Genomic DNA, 27,881 nt, shown 5'->3' with positions numbered 1-27,881 from the left:
GAGGCTTACAGAGATTGAGGGACTTGCCTGCAATCACAATGCGAGTGGCCACAATAGGATTTAAATACAAATTTGACCATAACACCTGAGCCCTTAGACACCTCACAGCAGCAAATCACATAGAAGTTCATTTACTTATTCAATGAATAGTTATTGACTCTGTCAGCTCTCATGCTAGGGATCTCAATAATAGTTTAACTCACAAAAATAGGAAGTCAGAGAAACAAAGGCATGATCAGTGACTAGGGGCAGAAGTGAGAACCTGATGTGAAGACCGGCACAAGTCAATGTTCCATACATACGCAAGGGATTCAATGGAATCAAATACGCTCAAGTGCCTCTAGGCTCCAGACATCTGTTTGGAGTTGAGAAGAGAGAAATGATCCATTTCTGCCACTGTCTGTGTGTTAGTCACTTGCTGTGGCCTCAGCACCAAACTTCCAATGTATTTGTGTGAGGAAGGGAGAAAGCAATTTCTGAGCTAATCCCATATGGTAAATTTATAGTAATGGAATGAATAAATTCTGTGCAGGGGGCATCAGAAAGGAGTAGTGAGAGGTCAGAAACATTTCAAAGAAAAAATAACTGAGCCTTGAAGAACAAGTAATCTTTTATAATGAGTTTTTTAGATCAATCTGCCCTAGTTATCCTACTTGAATTTCTTGAGGCTCTGAATCTATGAATACAATGTAAGAGTGAATATTGCTAGGTAAATCTTTCAAAACTGGAAATTCTTATGTATGTCTTTCCCATTTTGCTTCAGTATTTATATAAAGTACTTGTTATATATGTCCTCATTCTGTGAAGCTTCAAAGTATTTCTGTGTGTATATATATACATGTATAAGCATATACATACATATATATATACAAACATTTGAATAAACATATAAGCATGCATAGGCATTGCATTTACATACATATTTACATATATATATACACACACGTAAATACATACATAACATTATCCCAACCTCAGCATTTTTGCAAAATGTCATGTGGCATTGATAATACCAATATTAGTACTAAATGCAGAAGCCCATAATAGTGAAATTTCCCCTCCTAATCTGCTTCCAGTCTTGGTTGAAGCAGGCATTGCCCATTGCTATTCCTATCGTTTCTAGCTTCCATGCCCTGCTCACTTTCCTCTTTCCTCAACCAAATCTTGATAGAAAATGATTCCAATAAGCTGGGACTTGGAAGGCACAGTGACAGATGAGTTTTCACACACACATATACAGAAATAGTCTTCATGTTTCCTTGGGAAAATATATATTGGACATATTTTTCAAAGAACTTAAAGAATTTCCACAGCTAGTATTGCATCCTAGGGAAGAATATAGTGGCAGCCCATCCATTCCCACTTCACAGATGAAGAACGAGGCAGAGGAGAGTTACAACAATAGCTCAAAATCATGCACAATGTCAAGAAACTGGAAGTGGTGCCCATGGTTCCCAAATCTGAGATTATCCCTTTTTCTCTCTGTTATCAAACACTAATTTTCAAGGTTGCTGAATACATAGATAAGAAAAACATTCTGTTGGCTAAATTCATGCTTTACTTGACAGACAAATGTTAAAAATACTTGAATTTTTTTTTGCTTTTGATACAAGAAGTTATTCTAACTAGTAAAGGCTTAATCCCAGGTACTTTCTCCTTTGTAAACTTTTACATTGATGTAAAGGACAAGTGAGTTGATTTTGTCAACTTCAGAAAAACCACTGCCTTGCTTGATCATGAAACTATGGTAATTCTTTGGAAATATTTTTTGCAGGCTTATTAACTTTTTTTATGACAAGCAATAAAATATTTCTTAGACATTTGGCCCATCTCACATTTATGAGTCATATGTTTATCCTAGGTTCTGTCACTTGATGTTCCTCCATGTGGAGCTTCAGGTTATCTGATGAATATATGATAATATAAGCAGACTTGATTGGGAAAAGGTACAAAAATGACACCAGATTGCAGAACACCTTGGTAGTGTCAGAAAAAGTTTGTCAAAAAGGTCAAAATTATAACAATATTGACGTAAGCATGTGGGCAGGTTACCCCTGCCACTCATCAGCTACAATGAGGGCTGACTTGGGAATGGTTCCCATATTGCCTAGTGTATTAGTTTGCAAAACAAAACAAAATACCATGTAACAAAATACCACAAACTGGGCAGCTTACACAACAGAAATTTATAGTCTCACAGTTCTAGAGGTAGAAGTCCAAGATCAAGGTATTGGCAGCGCTGGTTCCTTCTAAGGGCAGTGAGGAAAGGATCTGTTTCAGACCTCTCCTAGCTTTTGGCAATGCTTAGCATTCCTTGGCTTCATTGCATCTCTGCCTTCATTTCTGTATAGATTCTCCCCATGTGTGTGTATCTGTCTCTAAATTTTCCCTTTTTATAAGGATACCAGTAAAATTGGACTAGAAGGTCCACCCTACTCTAGTATGAATTCATTTTAATTAATTACATCCACAATGACCCTCTTTCAACTAAGGTCACATTCTGAGGTAATTGGGGTCAGGACTTTAACATATGAATTTTTAAGAAACCACAATTCAGCCTATCATAGCTAGGGATAGAACTCATGGTCCAAACAAAATGCCTAATAGATGTGACTTAGGTGCTGGCTGAATTTTTTCCCAAGTCTACAAAGAAGGCAAGGACCTTTGGTCTAGTGCCAGGGGATCAACTAGTGTCATACAAAGAGGAAAAAAATGCCTTGAGACCACAATAAATGTGTGGCCCTGGTCAGTTGAGGTAGATGAAGTAGCATGTAGACAATTTAGCAGGTAACATCATCACCATTGGAATTACCCAGATGCATGACCTCTTAAAGTGGTTCAGACCTCATTTATTTATAAGATAGAAAAATGTGATTGTTGCTTAGGGAGCAGTAAAAGTCTCTTGATAAGATGTGAAGAAACTGTTCAGAATCCCCTGGAGCAATGTGATTTTTGAAAATGATGAATGGAGAATATGCCACTCCCTCATCCTGGTGTCCAGGAAAAGGGTCCTGTGAATGGGGCCAAGCATGTGGTAAATAAAAATAACACATATTCTCCTTTGAATTTCATAGATTTTAAATGTACAAATCTGTATTTGTTTTCTATTGCTGCATAACAAAGCATTAAAACAATACTCATTTTTCATCTTACAGGTGTATAGGCCAAAAGCCCAGCACAGCATGGCTGTGTTCTCTGCCCAGGGTCTCACAGGCATCAGCCAGGCCTGCAGTTTTGATCTGGGGCTCAGGGTTCTATTCCAAGCTCACCTGTTGTTGGCGGAATTCCTCTCAGGCTTCCCACATGGCCTCCTCCATCTTTGAGCCAGCAACAGTATACTGAGTTACCAATGTTTTCAATTCCTCTGGCTTCTCTGTTGCTTCCTCTTTGGTTTCTAAAGGACTTCGGTGGCCATATGCCCCCCAATGTTCATAGCAGCAATGTCCACAATGGCCAAACTGTGGAAAGAGCCGAGATGCCCTTCAACAGATGAATGGATAAAGAAGATGTGGTCCATATATACAATGGAATATTACTCAGCCATCAGAAAGGATGAATACCCAACTTTTACATCAACATGGATGGGATTGGAGGAGATTATGCTAAGTGAAATAAGTCAAGCAGAGAAAGTCAATTATCATATGGTTTCACTTATTTGTGGAACATAAGGAATAGCATGGAGGATATTAGGAGAAGGAAGGGAAAAAGGAAAGGGGAGAAATCGGAGGGGGAAGATGAACCATGAGAGACTATGGACTCTGAGAAACAAACTGAGGGTTTTAGAGTGGGGGGGGGGGGGGGTTTAGCCCAGTGATGGGTATTAAGGAAGGCATGTACTGCATGGAGCACTGGGTGTTATATGAAAACAATGAATCATGGATCACTACATCAAAAACTAATGATGTATTGTATGGTGACTAACATAACATAATAAAAAAAAAAAGAAAGAAATGCCAAACCTCAAAAAAAAAAAAAAAAAAAAGGACTTCTGTGATTACATTGGGACCACTTAGAAAATCCAAGATAATCTTATTTTAAAGTCATCTGATTAGTTACCTTAATTAAATATGCAAAGTCCTTTCATAGTAATACCTATGTTGGTGTTTGAATAACTAGGAAATGGGAATGATGTGGAACATCTTTAAAATTCTGCCTCCCACAAGATCAAAAAATCTCAAACCAAAGACATTAATATGCAGCTAAGGGATACTCAAACTTGTCTTAAGCAACTATGGAGAGAGGGTGAAACATATTTGTCAAAAAACTTTTTTTAAAAGAGTGAAAAAACTGCTAACCATCTTGATTTTTGCCTTGATCCTGGTTTAAAATTTTTTTTTTTAAGATTTATTTTAGAGAAAGAGAGCAAAAGCAGAAGGGGAAGAGGGAAAGAGAATCTCAAGCAGACTCTGCTCTGAGCACAGGGCTCAATCTCATGACCCTGAGATCATGACCTGAACCAAAAACTTAACCAACTGTGCCATTCAGGTGCCCCAACTTGATCCTGGTTTTAAAGTGCTTTGAGTGATGAACTGAAGGTTAGTTGGGAAGAGAGTTTAGATCTGGAAAGTCTTCACACATAATGATGCTAATTGGGGTAGGTAATCTAATCTCTGAGCCTCAGTTCCCTCATCAGATAAAAAGTGAATTAATATTAATGTTATATAGGACTGTTGTGAGAATCAAATTAGATAATTTCTATAAAGTGTTTTTTTAAACTGTAAAGTCTAAAGCAAATGTGAATTGTTAAGATTATCATAAAAAGTTTTAGCTTACTTCAGAAAGAACCAGAATTTCCAACTTCCTTCCCTGAAATTGAATAATCATCCTAAAGGGTAAATGAAATCTGAAAACCAAGAAATCCAAACTTCAGTAGAAACTTGTCTAACATTCATGTTGGGATATTTCTGTGAATGCATAAGTGTGTGTGTGTGTGTGTGTGTGTGTGTGTGTGTGTGTGTTTTGGGAAGATACACCATGTTGAAATTGCACTATACTAATTCAATGGACAACATAATAAGGTTAGGGAATATTCTGATGAAAGAAATTCAACACTAAGTCCTTAAAGAAAAATCTAAAAGACTCGCCTAGAACCAAGCAACTAGAGATGAAGCCCTAACAAAGGAAAGAAGAGGAAAGCATTTTCAATAATCAAAAAGATAAAAACATTCCTTGTCATGTGCCTAGAAAACCTTTGCAGACCTGTATGGTTTGGGTCAGCTTCATTTGATAAACAGATTTAAGTCATCACACACTCTGGAAAACAGTATGGAGGTTCCTCAAAAAGTTGAAAATAGAGCTACCCTATGACCCAGCAATTGCACTACTGGGTATTTACCCCAAATATACAAATGTAGTGATCTGAGGGGGTACGTGCACCCCAATGTTTATAGCAACAATGTCCACAATAGCCAAACTATGGAAAAAGCCAAGATGTCCATCAACAGATTAATGGATAAAGAAGATGTGGTATATATATACAATGGAATATTATGCAGCCATCAAAAAAACTGAAATCTTGCCATTTGCAATGACATGGATGGAACTAGAGGGTATAATGCTAAGCGAAATAAGTCAATCAGAGAAAGACAAGTATCATATGATCTCACTGATATGAGGAATTCTTAATCTCAGGACACAAACTGAGGGTTGCTGGAGTGGTGGGGGTTGGGAGGGATGGGGTGGCTTGGTGATAGACATTGGGGAGGGTATATGCTATGGTGAGCACTGTGAATTGTGTAAGACTGATGAATCACAGACCTGTACCTCTGAAACAAATAATACATTATATGTTAAAAAAAAGAAAGAAAATAGTAGGAAGGGAAAAACGAAGGGGGTGGGAATCGGAGGGGGAGATGAACCATGAGAGACTATGGACTCTGAGAAACAAACTGGGGGTTCTAGAGGGGAGGGGGGTGGAGGGATGGGTTAGCCTGGTGATGGGTATTAAGGAGGGCATGTATTGAATGGAGCACTGGGTGTTATATGCAAACAATGAATCATGGAACACTACATCAAAAACTAATGATGTAATGTATGGTGACTAACATAACATAATAAAATTAAATTAAAAAAAAGATTTAAGTCATCACACAAATAAGTGTTCAGGCACTTGCTGCTACATTCCTATTATACCTCTGGTCACGCATCTCATGAAATATTATCACTAGCATTTATTTCTGTCCTAAATGATTGAATCATAAGAATTCTTTTATTTATGCACTTAACTAGCTCTTATATAATATGTATTACATGCAAAGCACTGTTCTAAATTCCTTATTAATATTAACTCATAATGATAACTCATCTTGATAACAACCCTATAAAGTTGCAATTATTATACTCATTTACAAAAAAAACCCCAAAATATATTAATTGTTTCAAAATATTTTTCTTCTTACAAATAGGGGAGTATTTTTCCACAAATGCTTGCCTCTCCTCTTTCTATCATGTCTACAATTTATATCAAGAAAAGATTTGAAATGCAATTGCTAAAGACTTTATCTTAGTAAAAATGACAAAACATAGACTGATTTCAGTGAAATTTTTGAAGTGAACAGATTAGCCACATACAAAACACACCATGATTAGAGATGACATTGAGATTTTCTAAATAGTGTCAATTTTAATGAAGGAACATTCCCTCCCCACACAACAAAAGACACCAAGTTGTCTTTTTTTAAATTTACTGTTTCTTGAGCAGTGCAGTGCTTTTCTAGAGTTTAAAAGTGCACACAGTTCAAAAATGCTTTGATTTTATTCTTACTACTTTCTAATAAACATGATGAAAATCTGCCATTTCCTATTCAAAGCAGGAAAGACATGCTCTTGGCTTATTTTCTTACATTTTATTTTTCCAGCAAAATTTTCTACAATTTCTCCCCATTTATTATTCTGTTTCCAGGTTAAAAATAATCCGAAAAAAATATTCCAAAGCCATAGATTGCTGTGCCTTATTCTCACCTTGTTAAGCACACAATTAACCCAACTGTGACACTGTCTAGTAAACCATGCCTGGGTGTCTAAACTCAGACTGCATAACAAAATATCATAAAATGGGTGGTTTATCAACAACAGAAATTTATTTCTCATTGTTCTGGAGGCTGGAAATAGCTCAGGGTGCCAGCACAGTCTGCTTCTGGTGAGGACTCTCTTACAGGATGCAGACTGCTGACTTCTTGTTGTATCCTCACAAGGAGAGGATACAAACTATCTCTCTAATTCTAACCCCATTCTAATCTAATCCCATTCAAGAGGCCTCCATGTTTAAGATCTCATCTAATACTAGTCACCTCCCAAAGGCCCCACTCCCTAACATTGGAGTTTGGTTTTCAACATATGGAAATTCAGGGCACACACAGGTTCAGTGCGTAACACTGGGTTTATTCTGAAAGCTCACACGTATAAGTAACAGAGAAAGCAAACGGCCAGGAGCAGGATTGATACCTCTTACTTAAACAGAAAGGTAGTTCTGAGAAGAGTTTTGGTAAATTTAAAGTTCATTTTGCAATTCTATATTTCAAGTTTCAGATTTGTACCAGATGCTTGAAATTCACATAACATTGTCATCAACATTAACCAGAAGGTAAAAGTTGATTGTAAGCAAGAGCACAAGACATTTGAGATCAAATTTCCTTCTTTGAGAAGTTAACCTACCTGGTACTAAAACTAGATATATTTTCTTTATGAGTTCAGGGGAAAGACCATTCACTGAGAGCTAAGCTGTGAAAAAATATGAACATTTTATGAATTTGTCTCTCACACAAATGTACTTGAGGTTGTTTTTATGACAATATTTAATAAGCCACTGCTACCATGGTCCTAAGACAATTGGCTTTAAGTGTTGCTACATCAAGACCAGCCCCAGAGCTGTGAGTGACAAGGGCCCAGATGAAGATAACCTTGAATGCTTGATTTGAGAATTCATTCACTGGTCCCTTTCCAACCAGCCTCCAAGATTTCTGATAATGTATGCAGAGCATTTCATAAACATAAATCACCATCTGAGTGTAAGGTTAAAAACTAGAGAATAACAGCTAATGTTTATTTTGTGTTTACTGTATTCCAGACTTGTTGATAAGCACTTTACAACTATTATTTATTATCTTTGTTTTTTAAATGAGGAGACTGAAGCCTGAGAAGTTAATCTGTCCAGGGTCACGATGCTAGTAAGTCAGCAATGGAACCCTGGCAGTCTAGTTCAGGAGCCCATATTCTTGACCATGCAATTCTGAATCAAAATTCTATCTCTTACATAGATAATGAGACTCCTTCCCTTTAAAAGGTACACCCAAACCTCCTGCATACTATTTATAGCCATCATTAAAAAACAACTCATGGGGCACATGGGTGGCTCAATCAGTTAAGCATCCAACTCTTGATTGGCCATGATCTCAGGGTTGTGGGATCGAGCCCCGCATTGGGCTCTGCACTTGGCAGGGAGTCTGCTTGAGACTCTCTCTCTCCCTCTCCCCCTTCCCCTGCTCATGCTCTCTTTTTCTCTCTCTCTCTCTCTAAAATAAATAAATAAATCTTTTTAAAAAACTCACTCCTGAATATTTTATATGTTTGTTATATATTGCTGCTTAATGAATTATCTCAAAATTTGTCAGCTTAAAACAATAAGCACATATTATCACACAGTTACTGGAGGTCAGGAATTCAAGATGAGGGATTTGGCTCATGGACTCCTGTGTTGCTCTCAAACACTCATCTGAGGGTTTGATTGAGGCCAAGGACCTACTTCAAGATGCTTCACTCACATGGCTGTTGGCCTCAATTTTTGTCACACATACCTCTTCATAAGGCTACTTGAGTGTTCTCATGACATGATAGTTGGCTTCCCCCAGAACAAGTGATCCAAAAAGGAGAGCAAGGCAGACACCATGTGTCTTATGTAACCTAATCTTAGAGGTCACATACCATACTTCTGTTTTAGCCCATCATTACAGGTGAGTCACTAAGTCCAACCCAAATTCAAAGGGAAGAAAATTAGGTTTCACCCTTTGAAGGGAATGTCAAAGAATTTTGAACATATTTTAAGCCCACCACTTACATCTATCTCATTGTAAATAAGTTAAATATCTCTAGCTCTGTGACATCTTTTCTTCCTGCTGTCTTGACTCCATTGCAATGCACCAAAAATGCTGAGCTAACCACTTAGCTGAACATGCCCTCAACTTGTCCCAGGTCACCATTCATACCTATTGGGAGGGTCTCCATCAGAAGAAACACAAAAGCAGTCATTTACCTAAGCCCTGCCTGGCAACCATGTGATACCCTGAATACCCTGTTTCTGCCACATTGACAAAATTGATAAATAAGCAGTTTGTTTCACAGTGATTGTCAGAAATTTTCCCTGGATCACAGAATCCTCCTTCTACCTGCCCTGGGCCAGAATTCCCCACTCAGGTATGCCTGGTAAGTCACTCATCTCCTCAGAACCTCACTCTCAGGGGGCAGTGAGTAGACTGATTCAATGTAAGCCAGAGTTTCTCAACTCTGGCACTATTAACATTTGGGGCTAGATATTTCTTTGTTGTAAAAGCCATCTTGTGCATTATAGGATGTTTAACAGCCTCCCTGGTCTCTACCCATGAGATGCCAGTTAGCACATCCCATTTGTGATAAACAAAAACGTCTCCAGACATTGTCAATACTCTCGGGGGGGGGGGGGGGAGGGCAAATTTCTCTTGATCAAGAACCACTAATTTAAGCTATTATGACTGAATTTGGCTGAGTAAAATATGTGATGGTATCACCATCAGATAAAACATATGCCGAGATGCCCCATGCTTCATCTATATGAAGTAATCCAAGATATTTGGAGTTAAGCAAGAAAGATTTCAGTATGACTCAATTATTTAATTTAGGTAGTGTTTCTCCAGTTGTTACCTCGCTTTCCTTCTACTAGCTGATTTCTGGGACAGAGAAGATGCTCTATACAGCAGGTTATGATATGTTATCTCAATGTTACAAATACTAGAAGACTCTGGAACACGATAAAGGGGAAAGAAAATGAAGGGAAGTACGATGAGAATAAGGGTAGCAGTAAAAATAACGTATTATTTCCATGTTAAAATTATTTTAAGATATCTATTAGATGTTTGCCTTTATGGGCCATGCCTTTATGGCAACCATGGACAAGTCACGTCACTAAACATTTTGTTCAAAATATTAACTAATTTAACTTTTTAACAATTCCATGCAGTAGATACTATTATTTTCCTTTTGACACACAAAGAAGCCGAGGCAGATATATTATCTTGCTTAATAGCTAGTTTTAAAAATGCTTTCATATCTCTCTCCCACTCCATGTTCCCTCAGGGTTCTGTTTTTGTTCCACCCGTACTTCTCACTCTTCTCTACAATGAGTCACACAAAGCATTGAAAACTTAGAAAAAGAATCACAGAAGTTCCCAAGTACATCTAGCTCTCCATTATCTGGAGGGAAATACTAAAACCCAGTCAGTAGGAAGAGAAAAGTAACCTGGCTAGAGATGCCAGTGCTAGAGTGAATAGGAAAGTGGCCTTGTCTTCAAGGAGGTTAGGGGAAATAGGCTGAGCCAAGCTGATAGGAGATCAAGATTGGAGGGTGATGTGAGGGAAGACAAAGTAAAAAGAGCCATTTTTGCAAGGCAGAGGACAGATACAGTTAAAACACAACTTAGATTTTAGTAGAAACTTAACCCATGACGTTGAATGAAAATAGGAACTAATCCAAGGAAACTGATGTCAGCATTAGACTGTACCTAAAAAAAAATAAAAAATAAAAAATGTAATCCATTGGGTGACAACATGAATAATTGTTGAGTGACTACTTTTTGTGTCCAGTCATGCCCTGGGTATTACCCTCCTCACTTCCCCTTCTCAGAAGCCTTCAGCAGCTCTCTACTGTCTCCTTAGGCTCCTTAGGTCTTCTATAATATGACCCTATTCTACCTTCTCAGCTCATTTTCCCCGAAATGCCTTTCCCACCTCTAACCTCAGTTACTTCTATTTAAAATGCCCTTTTCTCAGTATTTGTTCTTTTAAAAATTTACCCTCCTTCAGGGCTCAGAACTCCAGTTGAAAGTACCCTCTCACTTTGCTACCTACAGTTCCCAGTCTCTACCACTTTGAGGAAAGTTTTGAGTTTACCCTGTATTAGAGCTGTGGGGGCACCTGGGTGGCTCAGTCAGTTAGCATCTGCCTTCAGCTCAGGTCATGATCCCAGGGTCCTGGGATTGAGCCCCACAATGGGCTCCCTGCTTGGTGGGGAGCCTGCTTCTCTCTCTCGCCCCCTGCTTGTGCTCTCTCTCTCTCTCTGTGTCAAATAAATAAATAAAATATTTTTTAAAACTAATGCACTGTGTATCTGTCTATACAGCTAATAAACAGTGAACCTCTTAAGGGGAAGGAACAAGTTTTATTCCTCTTAGTCTACAAACTTTGAAAATCATAGTGCTCAATAAATATTTGTTGAATTAAATTAAAATTTGAGTGTTTGACATCTTCATTTTTAAAGATTAAGCAGAAACTAAGCCAGCAGAAAAATTTCCACTTTCTCATATATGCTGCCAATGTCTTAATAACCTTGGCCTTTGTAGAACATTTTTTATTTTTGAAGTGCTTTATAAATAACCGCTAGTTAACCTTTCAGTAGCCCTGGCCTTGTTGTCTCAAGTAATAGGGCAATGATACCATACCCCTTAGGATAACCCTGGAGAGACTCTCCATGAAGGAGTGAAGTTGGATGCTTTTCAGAGCACAGGGAAGCAAGAACCCAGCAAATTCCAAATGCAATGGCCTGCCAGTCACCACAGAGGGGCTGAAGCAAAGATAAACACAATGAAAGCAAAGACTTTGTTTTCTGTTTCTCCTTTTTCTTTCTTACTATAGATGACATTGTGTTCCTATGTCTCCATGCTTATTTTTATAAATTCTAGAAAATAACTCAAGTTCTCTCTACTCTAAAAGTCTATTTTTGCACGAATTAAGTCCCAAATCCCAAAGTATAAGTTACTATGTATGGTTGTGTTAGAGAGACAAACAGATCAAAATAACTTTATTAAACTCATGAAAGAGCATACTATCACAGACATAGCCAAATTGAAGCCAAACCATTATGTAAATATCTAGGTAAAAATCAGACATTTTAATTCTAGAGGGGAGGGGGGAGGGGGATGGGTTAGCCTGGTGATGGGTATTAAAGAGGGCACGTATTGAATGGAGCACTGGGTGTTATATGCAAACAATGAATCATGGAACACTACATCAAAAACTAATGATGTAATGTATGGTGATTAACATAACATAATAAAATAAAATTAAAAAAAACAATTCTTCCTTTTAATACAAGGAACAATGCTTGTTCTCTCTACAATAACCATTAATTCACAAAAAATCAGATTCCGTATAATTTTTCAGGAGCATATTTACTAACTAAACTAGAACACATGTGTACATAGATTTTAAGAGTTTGCCTACCTGAACAGAATCCTTCATATGTTCACAGTATTTCCAGGGCTTGTGTTCTGGCATCATCCACAGCTTTCCCTTGAGAGTCTCCATTCCCAAGCCTTCAGTCACACTGTTGCCCAGAGTGGTCCTCTTGTGGCAGAAGAGTTTAAAGACTAGCTGCTGCATGGAGATTTCTCCAGTATTCTCCCCAACAGAATTACTCACTCATTCCCCTAAGATAGCATAGAGTCATGTTTAATAGAATTTATTTCAACATATTAGTCAAACATTTGCTATGTGCTAAGCACCATACATCCATTAAACCTCTGTAATACTCTGCCTTATATTATAGTTAAATGTGTACACAGTGCTTCTAAGAAATTGTAGGCATCTTAAATATAGAACTGATATTATCACCAACACATTGTTTGAGGAACTTCATGTATACTAAAGCATTTATTATTTAAATTGGATAATACTTGAACACATTTTCCCATGGAAACGTTAAACCCAGTAGATATTCCCAGGTCAGGATACAAAGTTGTATTAAGTTGGCTAAGGTGGGGAATCAAGCTTTCCTTTCAAAATTGTTTGTGATTTTCTAAATTCATTTTTAAAGAATGTCTGAATTTAGTGATAAACATCATTCTTACAAGAAAATTGTGCAAAGAATTTTGGATAATGATATCTAGACTCATGTATAGTACTACAAATTAGAAGAAACTTACATTTCCAACAACAGAAAATTATTTTTTAAATATAATAAATTTTGTTTTGTTCATACACTAGAACACTATAAAGTCATTAAAAATTGTGTTATAAAAATTAGCATATTGTGAAAAAATATTTACAATATATTATTAAGTGAAAAAAATATGAACACTTAATGAATTAGTCTCTCACCCTAATATATCAGAGGTCATTTTTAATTACAATATTTTACAGGAAACCATCACTATAATCTGAATTCGTCTTAGGTACTGAGATCTCAAGACCAGCCTCAGGGTATGTGTGTGTGTATATGTGTGTGTATGTGTGAAGGGCCCAGATGAAAATAGCTTTTAATGCTTGATATGAGAATTGATTCATTAAGCCATTACTAACCAGGCTCCTGACAACATACAAGAAATGGTTTGTAGAAGAAGAGAAAGAAGGATGAGGGGCAGGAGGAGGGAGAGGGGGAGGGGGAGGGAGGGAAGGAAGGAAGGAAGGAAGGAAGGAAGGAAGGAAGGGAGGAAGGAAATAAGGAAGGAAGATCTAAGAAGGTAAAAGGGAGGACTTGAAAAAGAAAAAAGCAGAAATAAATAAAATATAAAACAAAAAAGAGAAGGGTTTGCTTCAATGGTGCAGTTGGTTAAGCTCTGGCTCTTAGTTTTTAGCTCAGGTTGTGATCTTGGGGTCCTGAGAGTGAGCCCTGCATGGGGTCCACACTCTGTGTGGTCTCTGCTTGGGATTCTCTCTCCCTCTGCCCCTACCCCCCACTCTCCCTCTCTTCCTCTCTCTCTCTCAAATAAATATGTAAGTCTTAAAAAAAAAAAAAAAGAAGAGGAATTTTAAAAACCAAAAATTGATTTTTTGAAAAGCTAATCGAGTCAATAAATCCCTGGCAAAAAGTGATCAAGACAAAAAAAGAGAGAAGACATAAATTGCCAATTTTAGGAACTGAAAGGACTTCACTTGAGATCTTGCAGATATTAAAAAGATAGATTAAATAAACAAATTTCTTTAAGAATCCAATTAACCAAACTGACACAATAAAAAACAGAAAATCAAATGCATCTATATCTATTACAGGACTGTAGTCTGTAATTTAAAACATTTTCACGAGAAAACTCCAGGACCAGATGACCTCATTAGTGAATTCTTTCAAATGTATAACATCAATCTTATGCAAACTCTTCCAGGGTTTTAATAACAAAGTGTAATTCCTATGATGCCAGCATAACTTTGATATCAATACTTGGCAAGAATGTTACAAGGAAAGAAAACTGCATTAAAATTTCTCCCACAACATGGATGTGAAACACCTATAAAACACTAATAAATCAAATCTAATAATATATATAAATATCATAATCAAGTTGGATTTAATCCATGAATGTAAATTTTTAAAAATATATAAATTAATTACTGTAATTAATGACATTAACAAAATAAGGAGAAAGAACATGTAGATTATGTCAACAGAAAAAAATTTGATAGAAATTTGTAACTCATTATTTATATATATTATATACATTTATATACAATTTTATTAAACTGGTAATGAAAAGGAAATTTCTTAGTATGATGTGATTAATTATATAATCTAAAAAACAAAGACTACCCAGTAAATGTCCTGCTTAAAGTTGAAAGACTGTAAGTTTTATCCTCTGATAATGAGAATAAATAAGAATGTCTGCTACTATGACTTTATTCAACAATATGATAGAAGTCCTCAGCATTGCTCTAATAACAAACAATAACAAAAGTTATAAAGACTAGAAAGGAAGAAGTACAACTGTCAATATTCATAGATGATAGTGTACACAGAAAAATTTAAAAGATCTATGATAAACTACTAGACTCAATAAATTAAATTATTAAGGTAACTAGCTGTAAGGACAACATAAAAATTGTTATTCTATGTAGTAGACAAAAGCATAATTAGAAAATGAACTTTTAAAAAACCAATTTACAACATCAAAAACATCAGCCACCTAGGACTTAATTTGAGATATATATAAAACCACTACAGAAAAAAAATAAAAACAGATTTTATAAAATCAAAATAAATGGAGTGATATACCACTCAAGGATTGAAACACTCAATATTTTTAAGATACTAATTTCTTCAAATATCTCTATAGATTCAATGCAATCCCATTCAAATTTCAGCAGGAATTTTGGTGGAAAGTGACAAACTGATTCTAAAATTTTTATGGAAATTCAAAGGGGCAAGGATAGAGAAAACAATCTTGAGGAAAAATAAAATTAAAGGACTTCTACTACGAAACATTAAGACATTACACTACCAAATATTAAGACATTATAAAGCTATAGTAATTAAACAATGTGATATAATAACAAACAAATAGACCACTGGAAGAAAATAAAGAGTTTAGAAACAATTTAGTCATTACCTAATTTTCAATGAAGGTGAACTGCTATAGAGTAGAAAAAAGAAGAAATTTTCAATAAATGGTACTGAAACAAGTGAAAATCCACATGGGAAAAATAAATAAATCCTAACTCCGCCTCCACCACACACAAACATGAATCTCAGATGGATCATAGATCAAAACATGAAAGATAAAACAATAAAGCTGTTAGGTAAAAAATACAAAAAAAGACTTTACAACCTTGGAAGGCAAAGATTGCTTAAACAAAAAGGAAAATGCAATAACCAAAAAAGGTAAAAAATGATAATTCAGACTTCATTAAAAAACACATCAATTCGTCAAAAGACATCATTAAGAATATAAAAAGTCAAGCCAAAGTTCCAACATGTAAAGAACTTGAAAGTCATCATCTTCATCCTTCAACAAACAAATGTGAACAAACTGAATATAAACAAATTGGCTTAATCCATTGGAGAAATCTGGGGAAACAGGTACATGCAGAGTAATATGGCAACTGAGGTCAGCTTACTTAGAGCAGAAGTCACCAAAGCCACAAACTTGTAGGAGCACTTAAATGGTGATTTGGACAAACTGATGTAGAGTATGACAAAACAATCTAAGTGTATTACACATTTATGAAACAACCTCACTGATGGAGATGGGTGTTCAACTAAGTAACTCTGGAATGAGTGAAGTCTTTAACAGTAAAGGCAAAAGAAACTGTATTCTATTTGATAAAGTTGTATCCCTCAGGTGTAATGCATTAACAATTCTGGAACCACTATACATGTATACTGAAATTGAACAATTAAGTGGTAGATGGTGGGAGCCAGATTTTTCAGTTAGACTGGAAGGTTATTGATAAGCAAGCAAAAGAAGCTAGGTCCATGAGGTATGGATTAGAGTCTGCATATGAATTCATTTAGCCAAACGTAAATTCATCAGTGTAAACTAACATAGATACAAATGTTTACATGTAGAAAGATGTAGAGATACATGTGCATGCACAGGTTAGCATATACACATACATTACCTTGCTCTATCAGCTGAGAAGGCCTGGAAGCAATGATATTCCAGTAGTGATGAGCCCACCTAGTGCCTAGATCTTGGTTTCTTTATCATTCTCCAGTAAAAGGAATCAGAGCTCCTTGAAGAAATGGCTGATTCAAGGACTTCAACAGGAATTTGATGAGACTAGAACATCTTTGTAGTGCCAGAAAGAAAGTGTTAAAAAAAAAAAAAAAAGCCCACAATATTGGGGGTCCATTAAAGGGCACAGAAGCCACTGAAAAAGCTCCTAATAGGCAAAGCTGGAATAATTTGAACAACAAAATAAAATAGCATTGGATTATAATTCAAAATATAAAATAAATATCTTTGAGTTCATATTGATATAAATTGATTGAGTAAATTAATAAATTGTGGAGAAGAGATAAATCTTCTATGCAAAATATTTCCAAATAATTTATATAGATCTCTGCCCTCAAGGATGGGGAGCATAACAGCATAACTCTCCACTCCTGAAGTGTGGGCTGAGGATAGAGACTTCCTACTAAAGGATCCAGTATATAAATGGAAAAAAAACTTTTTGGAAGAGAAATCTGACAAACACTACCTCAACAAGGTGAGCAGGGTTAACATCTGCAGCAACAAATCATGTTGATAGTATGTATTCTTGATATGATGTGATGAAAATGACACTTTTCCTCTGTGGTCTTCCTCCCAAAAGCCCATGATGCCAGTTTAATCATGAGAAAAACATCAAATTCTGATAGAAGAGCATTCTACAATATACCTCACTAGTACCCTTCAAAACTCTCAAGGCCATCAAAAACAATGAGAAAATCTAATAAACTGTCACAACCAAGAGGAGGTTAAGAAGACATGACACTTAAATGTAACGTGACAACCTAGATAGGATCCTAAAACAGAAAAAAAAATTAGTTAAAAACTAAGAAAATATGAATAAAATATGAACTTTAGTTGATATTAATCTATCAATATTGATTCATTAGCTATAACAAATATACCATACTAATGTAGAATGTTAATAATAGAGGAAACTGGGTATAGTGTATATGGGAATGCTGTGTACTATCTGTGATTTTTCTGTAAGCTTAAAACTGTTCTAAAAGTTTATCTTTAAGGGCACCTGGGTGGCTCAGTCATTAAGCGTCTGCCTTCGGCTCAGGTCATGATCCCGGGGTCCTGGGATCGAGCCCTGTATCAGGCTCCCTGCTCCACGGGAAGCCTGCTTCTCTCACTCCCCCTGCTTGTGTTCCCTCTCTTGCTGTGTCTCTCTCTGTCAAATAAATAAAATCTTTTTAAAAAATAAATTAAAAAATAAAAGTTTATCTTTAAAATAATTTGCAACCCAGAATAGGGGCAAATATTTGGAATACCTATATCCAAGAAAGGACTCATATATAGAAAACATAAAGAACAGATTTGTCCAGAATGTATATAGAAAAAGACAACCTGATGAGGAAAAAAAGTCAAGTGAATGACTAGGTATTTTACAAAATAAGATGATAAAAATGGCCAATAAGCATATAAAAATGTGCTCGACATCATTAGTCATCAAGAGAAAGTAAATTAAAACTCTAAGAAACCATCTCTCACCCACCTAAATTGTTATAATTTTAAAGACTTACAGTACTGGGTGTTGGTGGGATGGGTATCAACTGGAGGTCATAATTATTGCTGTTAGGAAGGTAAATTAGTACAACTACTTCAGAAAATTAATTGTTATCTATTAAAGCTGAATGTACTTATATCCTAGGCTGAGAATATTCACAACATCCTCAAACTAGAAACAAACCAAATGCCATAAACAAATAGAACGGATAAATAAATGCTGGTGTATTCATATAATGGGATATTTTACAATGAAAAGGGATATTTTATTGCTATATAAACAATATGGATGAATCTCATAGAAATCAACAAAATGAGCCAGGTACAGAAGAGTACCTATTATATGATATCATCTACATAAAGTTCAAAAACTAGGCAAAAAGAATCTGTGGCAATAGAAGTCAGATAAGTGTCATCTAAAGGAGGAGGTAAATTACTTAAGAGGAACATGAGAGAGCTTCTGGGATAATGGCAATACTCTCCCTTGGTTTGGGTAATGACTGCACATGTATATTCACTTTGGAAAAATTAATGATATCCTATATATTAGATTTCTGTGTATGCATGTCATATTTCAATAAAATAATTTACAGAAGTGACTACACTGAGATATCATATTTTATCATCAGTTTGTCAAAAATTCAAAAGTTTGACAATGTACTATGTTGGTGAGGATGTGAAGAAAGGGGTCTTCCAAGCAGTGTTTGTGGAAATGCTAAATATCACAACCCATATGGAGAATTTGACACTGTTATTGGCTGCATTGTGTCCTCTCAAAACTTATATGGTGAATCCCTAACCCCCAGTACCTTAGAATATGACTATATTTGGAGATAAGGCCTTTAAAAAGGTGATTAAGTTAAAATGATGCCATTAGGGTGGGCCCAAATCCAAAGTGGACACAAATACATGGGTGCACAAAGGAGAAACCAGGTCAGGACATGGCCATTTGCAAGCCAAGGAGAATCATCTCACAAGACACCAAACCTGCAACACCTTGATGTTGACTTCTGGCTTCCAGAACTGTGAGGAAGTAAATTTCTACTATTGAAACCACCCAATCTGTGGTATTTTGTTATGGTGGCCCTGGCCAACTAATACACTAATAAGTTATAAGGGTGCCCTAAAAGTCTTAGAGAAGTTTTAAGCTGTATTAATTTCAAAAGCTTACCAAAAAATTTCACCATATGGTATCTTTAATTTTTTGAGGAACATCCATGGCATTTTCCACAGTAGCTGTACCAATTTACATCCCCACCAACAGTGCACGAGGGTTCCTTTATCTTCACATCCTCACCAACACTTGTTTCTTGTCTTTCTGACTCTAGCCATTCTGTCAGGTGTAAGGTGGCATCTCATTGTGGTTTTGATTTGTATTTCCCTGATGATCAGATGAGTGATGTGAGCATTTTTCATGTGTCTGTTGGCCATCTGGATGTCTTCTTTGGAGAAATGTCTGTTCATGTTTTCTGCCCTTTTTTTATTGGATTTTTGTGTGTGTGTTCAGTTATATAAGTTCTTTATATAGTTTGGATCTTAACCTTTTATCAGATATATCATTTGCAAATATCCTCTCCCATTCAGTAGGTTGCCTTTTAATTTTGCTGATGATTTCCTTTGTTGTGCAAAAGATTTTATTTTTGTGTAGTCCTAATAGTTTATTTTTCCTTTTGTTTCCCTTGCCTTGGGAGACATATCTAGAAAAATGTTGCTACATCCAATGTTAAGGAAATTACTGCCTATGATCTCTTCTAGGAGTTTTATGATTTTAGATCTCACATTTAGGTCTTTAATCCATTTTGAGTTTATTTTTGTGTATGGTATAAGAAGGTGGTCCAGTTTCATTCTTAATTTAAAAATAAAAATACCATATGATCTAATAATTTCACTCCTGGGTATTTATCCAAAGAAAATAAAAACACTAATTCAAAAAGATATATGGACTCTTATGTTCATTGTAGCATTATTTATAATAGCCAAGATATGGAAGCTACCCAAGTGTCCATCAGTAGATGAATGTATAAAGAAGATGTGAGATATATATGTCATTATATATATATATATATATATATATATATATATATATATTTATATATATTGAAATATTACTCAGCTATAAAAAAGGATGAGATCTTGCCATTTGTGACAACATGGATGGTCCTAGATGATATAATGCTAAGTGAAATAAGCCAGACAGAGAAAGACAAATACCATATGATTTCACTTATATGTGAAATCTAAAAAACAAAACAAATGAATAAACAACAAAAGACAGCATGAGACCTATAAATACGGAGACCTGATGGCTGCCAAAGGGTAATGGGTGGGGGGATGAGCACAATGGGTGAAGGGGAGTGAGAGATTCCAGTTATGGAATGAATAAGTCATGGGAATAAAGGGTACAGCATAAGAAATACAGTCAATGGTATTGTAATAGCGTTTTATGATAACAGATTATAGCTATACTTGTGGTGATCATACCATAATGTATAGAGATGTTGAACTGCAATACTGTACACCTGAAACTAATGTAACATTGTGTGTCAACTATACTCAAATTTAAAAAGAAATAATTTGAATGTTTATTTATATTTCTTATATACCTATTTACTGTTGTGACTTTTAAGTAGAAGTTATTGTTTACTTTTCAGGCTAATGAATAAGGCAAAAATTAACTAAAAAAAATAAAACTAGGGGGCCGGAGCAAGATGGCAGAGGAGTAGGAGACCTGGATTTCGTCTCTCAGGAATTCAGCTGGATAGGGATCAAACCATTCTGAACACCTACAAACTCAACAGGAGATTGAAGAAAAGAAGAGCAATAACTCTCTGAACAGAAAAGCGACCACTTTCTGGAAGGTAGGACGTGCGGAGAAGTGAATCCGAGGCGATATTCGGGAGGATAGACGGCAGGGGAGGGGCCTCCATCGGCCGCTTCTGGCAAGTGATAGAGCCGCGGAGCACAAAACCAGAACTTTTAGAAGTCTGCTCTGCTGAGGGACGTCACTCTGGTGGCGAAGTGGGGGGTGGAACCCTCGCGGGACAGTGTGGTCTCAGGACCCTCGGGGTCACAGAAAGACAGGGGGTGCCTGAGTGCAGCAGAGCTCCCAGGTATCGGGGCGGGGAAGCCGGCTGCAGAGACGGAGCCCAGGCGCGGGCTCTCAGCTCGGGGTTGCCATAGACCGTGATTCGGGGCACAGTCGGGCCACTTCTCCTCCAGCAGGGACCCAACAAGCGGCAGATCCGGGGAGACTCACCTTCTTCCCCCAGGAGGAGAGGCGCAGGAGCGCACCGCGGGGATCTGCTGGGTTTGGAGACTCCACCCGGGGTCGGGTGCCAGAGAGAGAAACGTGCGGTCACAGGCCGGGTGAGCACGGAGTGCGGCCGGAGACGGGGGAGATGGGAGTGACTGACTGCTTTTCTCTGGGGGCTCACTGAGGAGCGGGGCCCCGAGTTCTCGGCTCCTCCGGGGCGGAGACTGGGAGGCCGCCATTTTCACTCTCCGCCTCCAAAGCTGTACGGAAAGCTTGCAGGGAACAAAAGCTCCGGAGAGCAAACCCGAGCAGATTACTTAGCCCGGACCGGCAAGGGCGGGGCAATTCTGCCTCCGGCAAAGACATTTGGGAACCACGGCAACAGGTCCCTCCCCCAGAAGATCAGCGAGAACAGCCAGCCAAGACCAGGTTTACCGATCAGTGAGAACGGCAGAACTCCAGCGCTAGGGGAATACTGCACATAGAATTCATGGCTTTTTTACCATGATTCTTTAGTCTTTCAAAGTTAATTATTTTTTTTAACTGTCTTTTTTTCTTTTTTCTTTTTTTATGAATTTTTCTTTTTCCCTTTTTCAACCAACATCTTATCAAACCCTTTTTTAAAAAAACATTTTTATTTTTCATTTTTAGAGTCATATTCTATCCCTTCATAGTAGTTACCCGTATTTTTGGCATATATATATATAAGTTGTTCTCTCTTTAAAATTTTGAGATAGTTTCTTCTAACAGATCAAAATATACTCTAAATCTCTAGTGTATGGTTTTTTTCTACTCCCCTGCCTGATCACATTCTCTCCCTTTTTTCTTTTTTTTTTTAAATCCTCTTCTTCCTTTTTTCAAACAACTTATCAATTCCTTTTATAAAATTTTTTATAATTTCCATCTTTACAGTCATATTCCATCCCTTCATGATATCAACCCTTATTTTTGTACATATATAAGTTTTTCTTTCTTTAAAATTTTGGGAGGCACTTTCTTTTAACAGACCAAAATACACCCAAAATCTAGTGTGTGGCACTGATCTATAAACCAGCCTGATCATATTTGATCACATTCTGTTTTTGTTTTGTTTTGTTTTGTTCTGTTTTTGTTTGTTTTTATCTTTATCTTCTTCTTTTTTCTTTTTTTCTTTCTTTTTCTTTTTTCTTTCTTTTCTTTCTTTTCCCACTGCTTCAGGTCTTTTCTGATTTGTTTAGAGTATATTTTCTGGGGACGTTGTTACCCTGCTAGCATTTTGTTCTCTCATTAATCTATTCTCCTCTGCACAAAATGACAAGACGGAAAAAATCACCTCAACAAAAAGAACAAGAGGTAGTACCGACTGCCAGGGACCTACTCAATATGGACATTAGTACGATGTCAGATCTAGAGTTCAGAATCATCACTTTAAAGATACTAGCTGGGCTTGAAAAAAGCATGGAAGTTATTAGAGAAACCCTTTCTGGAGAAGTAAAAGAACTAAAATCTAACCAAGTAGAAATCAAAAAGTCTATTAATGAGGTGCAATCAAACATGGGGGCGCTAACTGCTAGGATAAATGAGGCAGAAGAAAGAATCAGTGAGATAGAAGACCAAATGATGGAAAATAAAGAAGCTGAGAAAAAGAGAGATAAACAACTACTGGATCACGAGGGCAGAATTCGAGAGATAAACGATACCATAAGACGAAACAACATTAGAATAATTGGGATCCCAGAAGAAGAAGAAAGAGAGAGAGGGGCAGAAGATATAATGGAGCAAATTAAGGAAAGAACTTCCCTAATTTGGGGAAGGAAACAGGCATCAAAATCCAGGAAGCACAGAGAACCCCTCTCAAAATCAATAAAAATAGGTCAACACCCCAACATCTAATAGTAAAACTTACGAGTCTCAGAGACAAAGAGAAAATCCTGAAAGCAGCTTGGGAGAAGAGATATGTAACCTACAATGGTAGAAACATTAGATTGGCAACAGACTTATCCACAGAGACCTGGCAGGCCAGAAAGGACTGGCAGGACATATTCAGAGCACTAAATGAGAAAAATATGCAGCCAAGAATACTATATCCAGCTAGGCTGTCATTGAAAATTGCAGGAGAGATAAAAAGCTTCCAGGACAAACAAAAACTGAAGGAATTTGCAAACACGAAACCAGCCCTACAAGAAATATTGAAAGGGGTCCTCTAAGCAAAGAGAGAGCCTAAAAGCAACATAGACCAGAAAGGAACACAAACAGTATACAGTAACAGTCACTTGACAGGCAATACAATGGCACTAAATTCCTATCTTTCAATAGTTACCTTGAATGTAAATGGGCTAAATGCCCCAGTCAAAAGACACAGGCTATCAGATTGGATTAAAAAACAAGACCCATCGATATGCTGTCTGCAAGAGACTCATTTTAGAACCAAAGACACCCCCAGATTTAAAGTGAGGGGGTGGAAAACCATTTACCATGCTAATGGACACCAAAAGAAAGCTGGGGTGGCAATCCTTATATCAGACAAATTAGATTTTAAACCAAAGACTGTAATAAGAGATGAGGAAGGACACTATATCCTACTTAAAGGGTCTATCCAACAAGAAGATCTAACAATTGTAAATATCTATGACCCTAACATGGGAGCAGCCAATTATATAAGGCAATTAATAACAAAAGCAAAGAAACACATCGACAACAATACAATAATAGCGGGGGACTTTAACACCCCCCTCACTGAAATGGACAGATCATCTAAGCAAAAGATCAACAAGGAAATAAAGACTTTAAATGACACACTGGAACAAATGGACTTCACAGACATATTCAGAACATTCCATCCCAAAGCAATGGAATACACATTCTTCTCTAGTGCCCATGGAACATTCTCCAGAAGAGATCACATCCTAGGTCATAAATCAGGTCTCAACCGGTACCAAAAGATTGGGATCATTCCCTGCATATTTTCAGACCACAATGCTTTGAAACTAGAACTCAATCACAAGAGGAAAGTTGGAAAGAACTCAAATACATGGAGGCTAAAGAGCATCCTACTGAAGAATGAATGGGTCAACCAGGAAATTAAAGAAGAGTTTAAAAAATTCATGGAAACCAATGAAAATGAAAACACAACTATTCAAAATCTTTGGGATACAGCAAAGGCAGTCCTAAGAGGAAAGTATATAGCAATACAAGCCTTTCTCAAGAAACAAGAAAGGTCTCAAGTACACAACCTAACCCTACACCTAAAGGAGCTGGAGAAAGAACAGCAAATAAAGCCTAAACCCAGCAGGAGAAGAGAAATCATAAAGATCAGAGCAGAAATCAATGAAATAGAAACCAAAAGAACAGTAGAACAGATCAACGAAACTAGGAGCTGGTTCTTTGAAAGAATTAACAAGATTGATAAACCCCTGGCCAGGCTTATCAAAAAGAAAAGAGAAATGACCCAAATCAACAAAATCATGAATGAAAGAGGAGAAATCACAACCAACACCAAAGAAATACAAACAATTATAAGAACATATTATGAGCAACTCTATGCCAGCAAATTAGATAACCTGGAAGAAATGGATGCATTCCTAGAGATGTATCAACTACCAAAACTGAACCAGGAAGAAATAGAAAACCTGAACAGACCTATAACCACTAAGGAAATAGAAGCAGTCATCAAAAATCTCCCAAAACACAAAAGCCCAGGGCCAGATGGCTTCCCAGGGGAATTCTACCAAACATTTCAAGAAGAATTAATACCTATTCTTCTGAAACTGTTCCAAAAATAGAAATGGAAGGAAAACTTCCAAACTCGTTTTATGAGGTCACCATTACCTTGATCCCAAAACCAGACAAAGACCCCATCAAAAAGGAGAATTACAGACCAATATCCCTGATGAACATGGATGCAAAAATTCTCACCAAAATACTAGCCAATAGGATCCAACAGTACATTAAAAGGATTATTCACCACGACCAAGTGGGATTTATCCCTGGGCTGCAAGGTTGGTTCAACATCCGCAAATCAATCAACGTGATACAATACATTAACAAAAGAAAGAACAAGAAACATATGATCCTCTCAATAGATGCAGAAAAAGCATTTGACAAAGTACAGCATCCTTTCTTGATCAAAACTCTTCAGAGTATAGGCATAGAGGGTACATACCTCAATATCATAAAAGCCATCTATGAAAAACCTACAGCGAATATCATTCTCAATGGGGAAAAACTGAGAGCTTTCCCCCTAAGGTCAGGAATGCGGCAGGGATGTCCACTATCACCACTGCTATTCAACATAGTATTGGAAGTCCTAGCCACAGCAATCAGACAACAAAAAGAAATAAAAGGCATCCAAATCGGCAAAGAAGAAGTCAAACTCTCACTCTTTGCAGATGATATGATACTTTATGTGGAAAATCCCAAAGACTCCACCCCAAAACTGCTAGAACTCATACAGGAATTCAGTCAAGTGGGAGGATATAAAATCAATGCACAGAAGTCAGTGGCATTCCTATACACCAACAACAAGTCAGAAGAAAGAGAAATTAAGGAGTCGATCCCATTTACAATTGCACCCAAAACCATAAGATACCTAGGAATAAATCTAACCAAAGAGGCAAAGGATCTGTACTCAGAAAACTATAAAATACTCATGAAAGAAACTGAGGAAGACACAAAGAAATGGAAAAACGTTCCATGCTCATGGATTGGAAGAACAAATATTGTGAAGATGTCAATGCTACCTAGAGCAATCTACACATTCAATGCAATCCCCATCAAAATACCATCCACTTTTTTCAAAGAAATGGAACAAATAATCCTAAAATTTGTATGGAACCAGAAAAGACCCCGCATAGCCAGAGGAATGTTGAGAAAGAAAAGCAAAGCTGGCGGCATCACAATTCCGGACTTCCAGCTCTACTACAAAGCTGTCATCATCAAGACAGTATGGTACTGGCACAAAAACAGGCACAGAAATCAATGGAACAGAATAGAGAGCCCAGAAATGGACCCTCAACTATATGGTCAACTAATCTTTGACAAAGCAGGAAAGAATGTCCAATGGAAAAAAGACAGTCTCTTCAACAAATGGTGTTGGGAAAATTGGACAGCCACATGCAGAAGAATGAAACTGGACCATTTCCTTACACTACATACAAAAATAGACTCCAAATGGTTGAAAGACCTCAATGTGAGACAGGAGTCCATCAAAATCCTAAAGGAGAACACAGGCAGCAACCTCTTCGACCTCAGCCACAGGCAACTTCTTCCTAGAAACATCGCCAAAGGCAAGGGAAGCAAGGGCAAAAATGAACTATTGGGACTTCATCAAGATAAAAAGCTTTTGCAAAGCAAAGGAAACAGTCAACAAAACCAAAAGACAACTGACAGAATGGGAGAAGATATTTGCAAATGACATATCAGATAAAGGGCTAGTATCCAAAATCTATAAAGAACTTATCAAACTCAACACCAAAAGAACAAAGAATCCAATCAAGAAATGGGCAGAAGACATGAACAGACATTTTTCCAAAGAAGACATCCAAATGGCCAACAGACACATGAAAAAGTGTTCAATATCGCTCGGCATCAGGAAAATCCAAATCAAAACCTCAATGAGATACCACCTCACACCAGTCAGAATGGCTAAAATTAACAAGTCAGGAAATGACAGATGTTGGCGGGGATGTGGAGAAAGGGGAACCCTCCTACACTGTTGGTGGGAATGCAAGCTGGTGCAGCCACTCTGGAAAACAGTGTGGAGGTTCCTCAAAAAGTTGAAAATAGAGCTACCATATGATCCAGCAATTGCACTACTGGGTATTTACCCCAAAGATACAAAAGTAGGGATCCAAAAGGGTACGTGCACCCCGATGTTTATAGCAGCAATGTCCACAATAGCCAAACTGTGGAAAGAGCCAAGATGTCCATCGACAGATGAATGGATAAAGAAGAAGTGGTATATATATACAATGGAATATTATGCAGCCATCAAAAGGAATGAGATCTTGCCATTTGCAACGACGTGGATGGAACTGGAGGGTATTATGCTGAGCGAAATAAGTCAAACAGAGAAAGACATGTATCATATGACCTCACTGATATGAGGAATTCTTAATCTCAGGAAACAAACAGGGTTGCTGGAGTGGGGGGTGGGGTGGGAGGGATGGGGTGACCGGGTGATGGACACTGGGGAGGGTGTGTGCTCTGGTAAGTGCTGTGAATTGTGCAAGATTGGTGAATCTCAGATCTGTACCTCTGAAACAAATAATGCAATATATGTTAAGAAAGAAAAAAAGAAGAAGAAGAATGTAGCAGGAGGGGAAGAATGAGGGGGGGAAATCGGAGGGGGAGAAGAACCATGAGAGACGATGGACTCTGAAAAACAAACTGAGGGTTCTAGAGGGGAGGGGGTTGGGAGGATGGGTTAGCCTGGTGATGGGTATTGAGGAGGGCACGTTCTGCATGGAGCACTG

The sequence above is a fragment of the Phoca vitulina genome, unplaced genomic scaffold, assembly GCF_004348235.1.
Source record: "Phoca vitulina isolate PV1807 unplaced genomic scaffold, GSC_HSeal_1.0 scaffold11, whole genome shotgun sequence".
NCBI lineage: Eukaryota > Metazoa > Chordata > Mammalia > Carnivora > Phocidae > Phoca > Phoca vitulina.
Note: the sequence above shows the minus strand (reverse complement) of the source record.